Source organism: Eptatretus burgeri, chromosome 2, assembly GCF_056783735.1.
Source record: "Eptatretus burgeri isolate ZD-2024b chromosome 2, Ebu_testis_v1, whole genome shotgun sequence".
In the NCBI taxonomy this organism is placed as follows: domain Eukaryota; kingdom Metazoa; phylum Chordata; class Myxini; order Myxiniformes; family Myxinidae; genus Eptatretus; species Eptatretus burgeri.
This window is the reverse complement of record NC_140962.1, coordinates 4,965,638-4,973,137: the sequence shown is the minus strand read 5'-3', so window position 1 is coordinate 4,973,137 and position 7,500 is coordinate 4,965,638. Positions and strand designations below refer to the sequence as shown.

Here is a 7,500-nt window from a genome sequence, read left to right as displayed (position 1 = left end):
GGTCACGAGCCTGCGTACAGAGGGGGGTGGGTGGATGGTCACTAGCCTGCATACAGAGGGGGGTGGGTGGGTGGTCACTCGCCTGCATACAGAGGGGGGTGCGTGGTTTTGAAACCCGGAAGTAGAGCGTACATACTTTATGAACTGCCCCTATTCCAGTCTGGCACAGAGTTACTTTCGATCTCTGGCAGAGACGACCGGCACTCCCGCTCGGGGGGTATTTTTAGGTTTCAACATAACCGCCATCTTTCATAATACATCGTTTAATCTGATTTTTCAACTTTATGAAAACATTCTCCAGTTGCTGCTGAGTAATTTCATGAATTGCACTTGTGATCATAGCTCTAAGTTCATCCAAAGAATGTGGTTTTGATGAGTAAACAACAGTTTTACGTGGCCCATGAAATGTAGTTCAATTTGGACAGGTCAGGCAAAAGAGGTGGCCAAACGATTGGTCCATCTCTACCGATCCACATAATTGTCTGAGAAGACATTCAAGAACCGTCGCACATTTGAAACATAGTGTCAGGGAGCCGAGTCTTGCTGGTACAAGGTGATAAGTGAAAGATTTAATCGTTATAATTTTGGAACAGAACAAATAAATTGTACAACATTGTAAAGTAACGTTCACCAATGACTGTTGCTTCTTCCAAAAAAAAGAAAGGACCAATGATGCGTGACTCCCTGAGGGAACACCAGACCATGATTTTTGGTGAGGCTCTTTAATGTCGCCAGACTTCCTGAGGTTTTTCTGTCCCTCAAAGGTTGCCTCGTCAGAAAATGTAAACTCGTTATTGCTGTTAAATAGACAAATTCCTTGCGTTTTTGGACATCAATAAGAACATTAACTCGACTTGATGAATCTTGCTTTCAGATGTTATTTGCAAATTTTTTTCTATCACATGTATATCAAAAGTTAATCTTGTTCTTTCGGTGATCTAAAAATCAAAAGGAGGGTCACATTAGTAAAATTATGACAGCTGTTTGAAAAGTTGAACATCATTCTGAACATGTGTGTGTGTGTGTGTGTGAATATATAGATATATATATATATATATATATATATATATATATATATATATATATATATATATATATATATATATATATATATATATATATATATATATATACAGTCAACACCCGCTTTATCGCGGTTCACCTATCGCGCCTCCGGTTCATCGCGGGTTTTCCCTGGGAACGTAACTAATTTTTTCTGCGGATTCCCCCGGTACATCGCGGTAATAATATATAAAATATAAATTATTTAAGCAATAAATTATAATGCGTGGTGCTCGACCAGTCACACAACGCACGAGACAAAGTTTCGCTTGTGAACTCCAAATATTTTCTACGTTTTTTCTCCAAGCGCCACGATGGCGCCCAAACGCCCTGCACCTTCTGAGGCTTCTGGCAAGGAACCGAAGCGCCAGAAGAAGGTCCTGACGCTCCAGGAGAAGGTTAAGGTGCTCGATATATGCTTCGGGAAGAAAAAGGTTTGCCGCCATTGGACGAGCACTGCTCATACCCAGCACTTCAAAACCGACCAGACCAGACGAGTCGATCTCCGGCACCTCAAACCCAATCACTGCCAAACCGACCAGACCAGACGAGTCGATCTCCAGCACCTCAAACCCAATCACTGCCAAACCGTCCAGACTAGATGAGTCGATGTCCGGCACCTCAAACCCAATCACTGCCAAACCGACCAGACCAGACGAGTTGATCTCAGGCACCTCAAACCCGATCACTCCCAAACCGACCAGACCAGACGAGTCGATTTTTTTTGGGGGGGAGGCGTCCATTCATCACGGATTTTCACTTAGCGCGGGGAGATTTGGAACGTAACCCCCGCGAGAAACGGGGGATTACTGTATTATATATATATATATATATATATATATATATATATATATATATATATATATATATATATATATATATATATTTAGCATTAAACCTGGCCTCCAAGAACACTGAGCTTGTTGGTTGGTTTAGAGTTGAGAGATTTGGTTATTGTAGTTTCGTGAGAAGCGGAGCTCTGTACCAACTGGATTTGACATTTCCAGATAAAATGGCTCGATCGATAAAATGGATTAAGATCTTTGCTTGGATTTTGATGAGCAATTGTACATCATTGATGAAAGTCTGGTAAACTCAGTGTGGATGTGAATGGATTCATCAGAGGGTGTGGGAGTGGTTGTATGGTAGGTAGAGATAGTGTGTGTGTGTGTGTGTGTGTGTGTGTGTGTGTGTGTGTGTGTGTGTGTGTGTGTGTGTGTGTGTGTGTGTGTGTGTGTGTGTGTGTGTGTGTGTGTGTGTGTGTGTGTGTGTGTGTTATATAATATTCTTGAGAAGTGTGGGTGTGGATGGGAGTCTGAGTCGATGATGAAGTAAAGATTCATCAGAGTCAGATGGGTAGTGGGTGTAAGTTGTGTGTAGAGGAGGCCCAACAACTCGGTGCCTTTTAAAAAGTGGTAGATAAGACAAATGAGAGAAGCAGCCAAGTAGCAAATCAGTGTTGCAGGTCCTTGTGTTGTACTCCCACAGGGAGAGGAGGTGGTGAGGTGAAGGAGAGTGAGATGGCCAAACATTTGAGAGAAAAAAGAGAAGAGGGTGGATAAGGTGGGGTGCATGACACTTGAGAGGTTGAAAGAAAGGGTGGAGGACAGATTGAGGAAAATGAATGGTATTGTGCTTGAGTATGTGACGTGCAACATTTGAAGTGATGAAGTTGGTTGAGAGGGGTGAGAAGGAGGCTAAACTGAGCAGGAGGCAGAGGGAGATCCAGGAGTTGAAAGATTTGCTGGCCTTGAGCAGAAGATTGAAGGAGAGAGAAACAGGCTTGCGGTGTTGATGATGCCAGAGAGAGGTTGGTGAAGTTTAAAAGGGAATTAAATAAGGAGAGAGGGTGGAGGAGAGGAGGAGGAAGTTCTTTGAGAACATGTTTGGATTTGTGAAAGATTTGTTGGATCGGCCACGATACAATGTACTGAAGGAAGAGTTGGAAGATCACCTACGTTTGACTTGCACAGATGCAAGAAGGGATGAAGTCTTGGAGAATGCATAAGATTTGGTGAGACCAACAGAACCTGGTGTCCCATTTGATTTGGCAGACCCAAAGATGTTTGAGATTGATGCATTTTCGAGGAAAGTGCGGGTGCCATCGGCTCTGGAACCAAATGGTGTATTACATTAGGTGTTCAATAGCTGTTAAGCCATCAGACGATTTATAGAAGGTCCTGAAGGTGGTGTGGAGGAAAGAATTGATTCTCCTCAGTTAATGATGCAGGGCAGAAGTTTATATTCCGAAAGGGAAGGAGGCTGTGATAATCAGGCATTGTTTGACTCCGAGTATTGCTGGATGTGGAGAGTTAGATATAGGAATTTATATTTTTCACCTCATTGGAGATAAAGATGTGTATGTATATGTATGTGTTTTTTTTTAATGTTAAAGGCTCTTGTCACGGACCATGAGTCATCATCGAGGCCAGGTCTTAAATAATAGAACTGCATAGCTAGAAAAGTGAAGAAAGAGAGAATAGTCAAGTTTTTGAGGAAGTAAAAAAAAAATCTGCTTTTTGAAAAATGGAAGGTCATAACTATTAGGAAAGACATGAGAAGGTAAAGAGTTCCAGAGTTTGGCAGTGGAGGGGAAGAAACAAACATCATAACAGCCTACACTTGGGTTGCCTATGGCCATGCAATAACTATGCGATGTAGTGGCTTGTCGAGTATTTTGTGGTCTTGTTCATGGCGAAGGTACACAAGCATTTGTGGTGTTGTTTATTTATCTCTATTTTGTGTTCTCACTGGCTGGTGGTGGTGGTAGATATGCATGCTCATGTAGTTGCTGCACGTGGATGCCCCTAGTTCAGAGTTGAGAGTTTTGTGGGTTTGTGAGATACAAAGCTCTGTGCCAGCTGGATTTGACACTTGGCCACTGTTCTCCCTTGTATGCCAATCACTTTTGGAGGTTTGCATGGCCTAGTGCTATCCTAATGATGACTGAAATCCGATGTTTTACATCCGATGTCGGTCTACAAAAGGTGAAACTGCAGATTGAAGAACGAATGCCTTAGTTTGTATTCTGAATCTAATTTTGTTCCCCTACCTTTGTTCTGCAAGCTCCTCGTTGCAGCTTTATTCACAAGAAGATTCAAGCAATCAGTCTTTATGAAGTCAACTTGTTTTATCCCCTTTCTGTGGTTTTATTCACTTTCTTTTGTCTTTGTGAGACTCACCAAAGCTTTTTTGTTTTCTTAATGTTTCTTCTTTCTGCTGAGATTTGACCAGGTAACTGTGTGCAGTGAACAGATGGAAACGAAGCTGCAAGCTCTTCGGTGTGCTTCAGATGTTAACATGGCTGCTATCCACAGCAAGATGTCACTCATTGAGGTAAAATGAAAAGGGAGGAGAGAGGTAGGATGTTTGAATGAGGTTGTGATATTTCTCGACATACAATTTTTTTTATTATGTTGTGGGACATAAACCCCCAAACCTGTGTCATGGACCACGATGTGGTGACTTCCATGCCTGGCTGGAATACCCAACTTAGCCAATTCACTTGCTGTCTCAGTTGTCAGAGTAATTTTATTTGTCCATTTTGTGGACATTTTAATGTGCTGACACGGAAGTGAAATATGGTCCAAAGCAAAGTGGGTGAAGCACGAATTTTAACTGACGGAATTACGATTGGTTTTCATGCACAGGGAAGTTTGATGGAAAAGGAAAGCAACCAAGACACAAACAGACTTCGAAGTTCTTTCAATTGTTTTTTTCCCAAACAAAAATAGTTTTGAGTTTTTCTCTCGGCAAAAGCAGCTCGATCATCGGGACAAGGGAGTACTGAAATTGCCGGCCTCCTGCTTTTTATTTTTTTGAAGAATGTACAGTGTCTTGTACAGTGTCTTATGCAACGATTTAGTTTTGCTTGTAGGCATCGCATTTCTGTTCAAGGATTGTACATCTCTGAGCTGAGAGGATTCTTAATCATGTGTTCATACATTGTTGGAAGACACATTACAGGTTTATGATTTTGAGCTTTGTTTCCTCAGATTTTGGGATGACTAATTTGCGTTTCCTTCAGTGAACCATGCAGATGAAGTTATTTTAACATGAAGGAGTTTGTTTGACACCATTCAGGCTGGGATGGGGGGCAGTCAAAACGCCCCCCACCCCCACCCTTAGAAATTTCACGATTTCTCTGTCAAATCAGCAATTTGCCAAATACTGTTTCATGACTTTTTTTTCTTCTTCTTTGAAGTCTTATGCATCTTTTGATCCCAAATGTATGCAAATTGGACAAAGCGTTATGTAGTCATGTGCAACGTACTGTCAAATGTCATTCCCAAAATGTAATTTTCCCATACCTTTTGTGTGTTAATGAATGAAGGTGTGATGTGCAGTCATGCAGGAATAGTTATTTTTGCTTTCAAATGTATTTTTTATCATCGATTGAGTGTCCATTGTAAGATGATGATGAAAACAAAATAATGCATTATAAATCTATACAATGAAATACATACGAGATTATACAAACAATAAAGTACAGTACATTAGAAATTAGAATAATATAAAACAAAAGAAAACTGAAAATCCACCTCCGAGATCTTACTGGGTATCTTGGCTTATTTAAACCTACTTCCAAAAAGCCCAGGGTTGATGCTCGGTCAAGCATTATGTTTGTCGAGAAGGTCAAATTAATTTATCTCTTGCTTGGGTGCCCCACCTGGACGAGTGCATTGAAATTTTTTGTTTGTTCAGTGTTTCTAATCAACTTATTTCTCACTTTAGCATCTATCACCTCTTGGTTGTTTCAATGTTGTGTGTTTTAATTCCATTCTATTTCATAATCTTTTCTTTCTCATAAATCCCGATCCAGAATTCTTTAGTTTGTATATTTTAATGCAAAACTAGTATTTTTATCACAACTTTGTATGAAAAAGACAAACGAATACATTGTGGTACATGCTGTGTCACGTATTGCGTTTTTGTTTTTTTGCCTTGGTTCAGCACACTTTCTTGAGTTTTTTTTTGTGATTGTTGTTTTCTTGTATTGCTTGGTTTGTCATTTTATTTTGTGCTGTCAATTATTTTCTTTTGTTTGTAGTGGCATTTGACTTTTCCTTTTTAGGTCATCTCTATCATCTCAGTAGAGATGACCTAATAACCCCAGTCTCGAAGTCCGTCCGTCCGTCCACAATCAAACCGAGTGGAGACAAATAACCAATAGTGGAATGGATAGAGGTCGATGAGACATGCACAACGATATAACTTTCAAGGTTGTCCAAGGTCGAGGTCAACGTCACGAGGCTGTCAGTTACGAAAATCGTCGATTTCAAATCTTATCTCCTCCCTCATTTATCAAGAGAGATCGAATGTTATTAGTGATTTAGATACTATGGACCATTATCGAGAACACCACGAGCCATTTTTTTGAAATTTGCTCTCGTTCCACTTTTATAGCCCTTCAAACTTTGTTCTGATTCCCCGTATGGGCCGTTCATAAAGTACGTACATACAAAAAAAAGTATTAAAAAATTAAGAACCCGAACTCTCTGAGACAAATATTACATTTGAAGCTTTTGTCAGATTTAACTAAAACAATGGAACACAAGTTTATATGCACACTTTCATTTATGACATTTACATTGTTTTGAATGTCAATTTGTACTTTTATTTTCATAAATGACATGCTGTGATATTAAAAGAAAAAGGTAAATTACACCGCTAGGGACTGCATCGTCATGGCTTACAAACATCGGTTCATGAGGAACTGCTGGCTTTGCAAGCGATTAGTGATGTATGAGGGGGGTGGGTGGGTGGTCACTAGCCTGCATACAGAGGGGGGTGGGTGGTTTTGAAATCCGGAAGTAGAGCGTACGTACTTTATGAACTGCCCCTATTCCAGTCTGGCACAGAGTTACTTTCGACCTCTGGCAGAGATGACCGGCACTCCCTCTTGGGGGTATTTTTTTAAAATGTGATTGTTGTTTTCTGGTATTGCTTCGTTTGTCATTCTTTTGTGCTATCAATTATTTTCTTCTTTGTTTGTAGTGGCATTTGACTTTTTTCTCCTCATTACCCTGCACACGCAGAGCAGAAAGTGGGATTAAGCAATTGGTTCATATCTGTCCATCTGTGTGTCTGTTTACAGACGTCAGTTTATGATTGAGTAACAACTTAAATTGAATTTTATATTTTGAACATGAATTGGAAAACTAACCTACCATTTTACAGCACTTTGACTGGTAGGCAGACAGAGTAAAAAAAAAAACTCACTCTCTCTGCACATGTGCGATTGAGAGAAATTCAGAGACAAACAAAATTTAAAATCATTCCAAACCAGAAACTTACTGTTTTTAAGGACATCATAATAAACACATACCACAGGCATAAATAACGAATGCAACGTGTTCGGTAGGGCGGTGTAATAGCCACTGCGTCAACGGTGGTAAAATGCCGGCAGATTCCGGAATTAATATATCTATATGACTT

General features: G+C 40.2%; 1 protein-coding gene and 1 long non-coding RNA gene across 2 annotated transcripts in view; one reads left to right on the top strand and one right to left on the bottom strand.

The window, feature by feature from the left end:
• The window catches only part of LOC147031295 (uncharacterized), a 120,306-nt gene that overhangs the window by 5,698 nt on the left and 107,108 nt on the right, over positions 1–7,500 (bottom strand). The gene's annotated exons all lie outside the window — the stretch shown is intronic.
• Positions 1,934–6,791, top strand: LOC147031296 (uncharacterized). Its single transcript, XR_015052754.1, has 3 exons — positions 1,934–2,625; positions 4,311–4,398; positions 4,713–6,791. It is a non-coding gene; the product is annotated as an uncharacterized LOC147031296 (long non-coding RNA).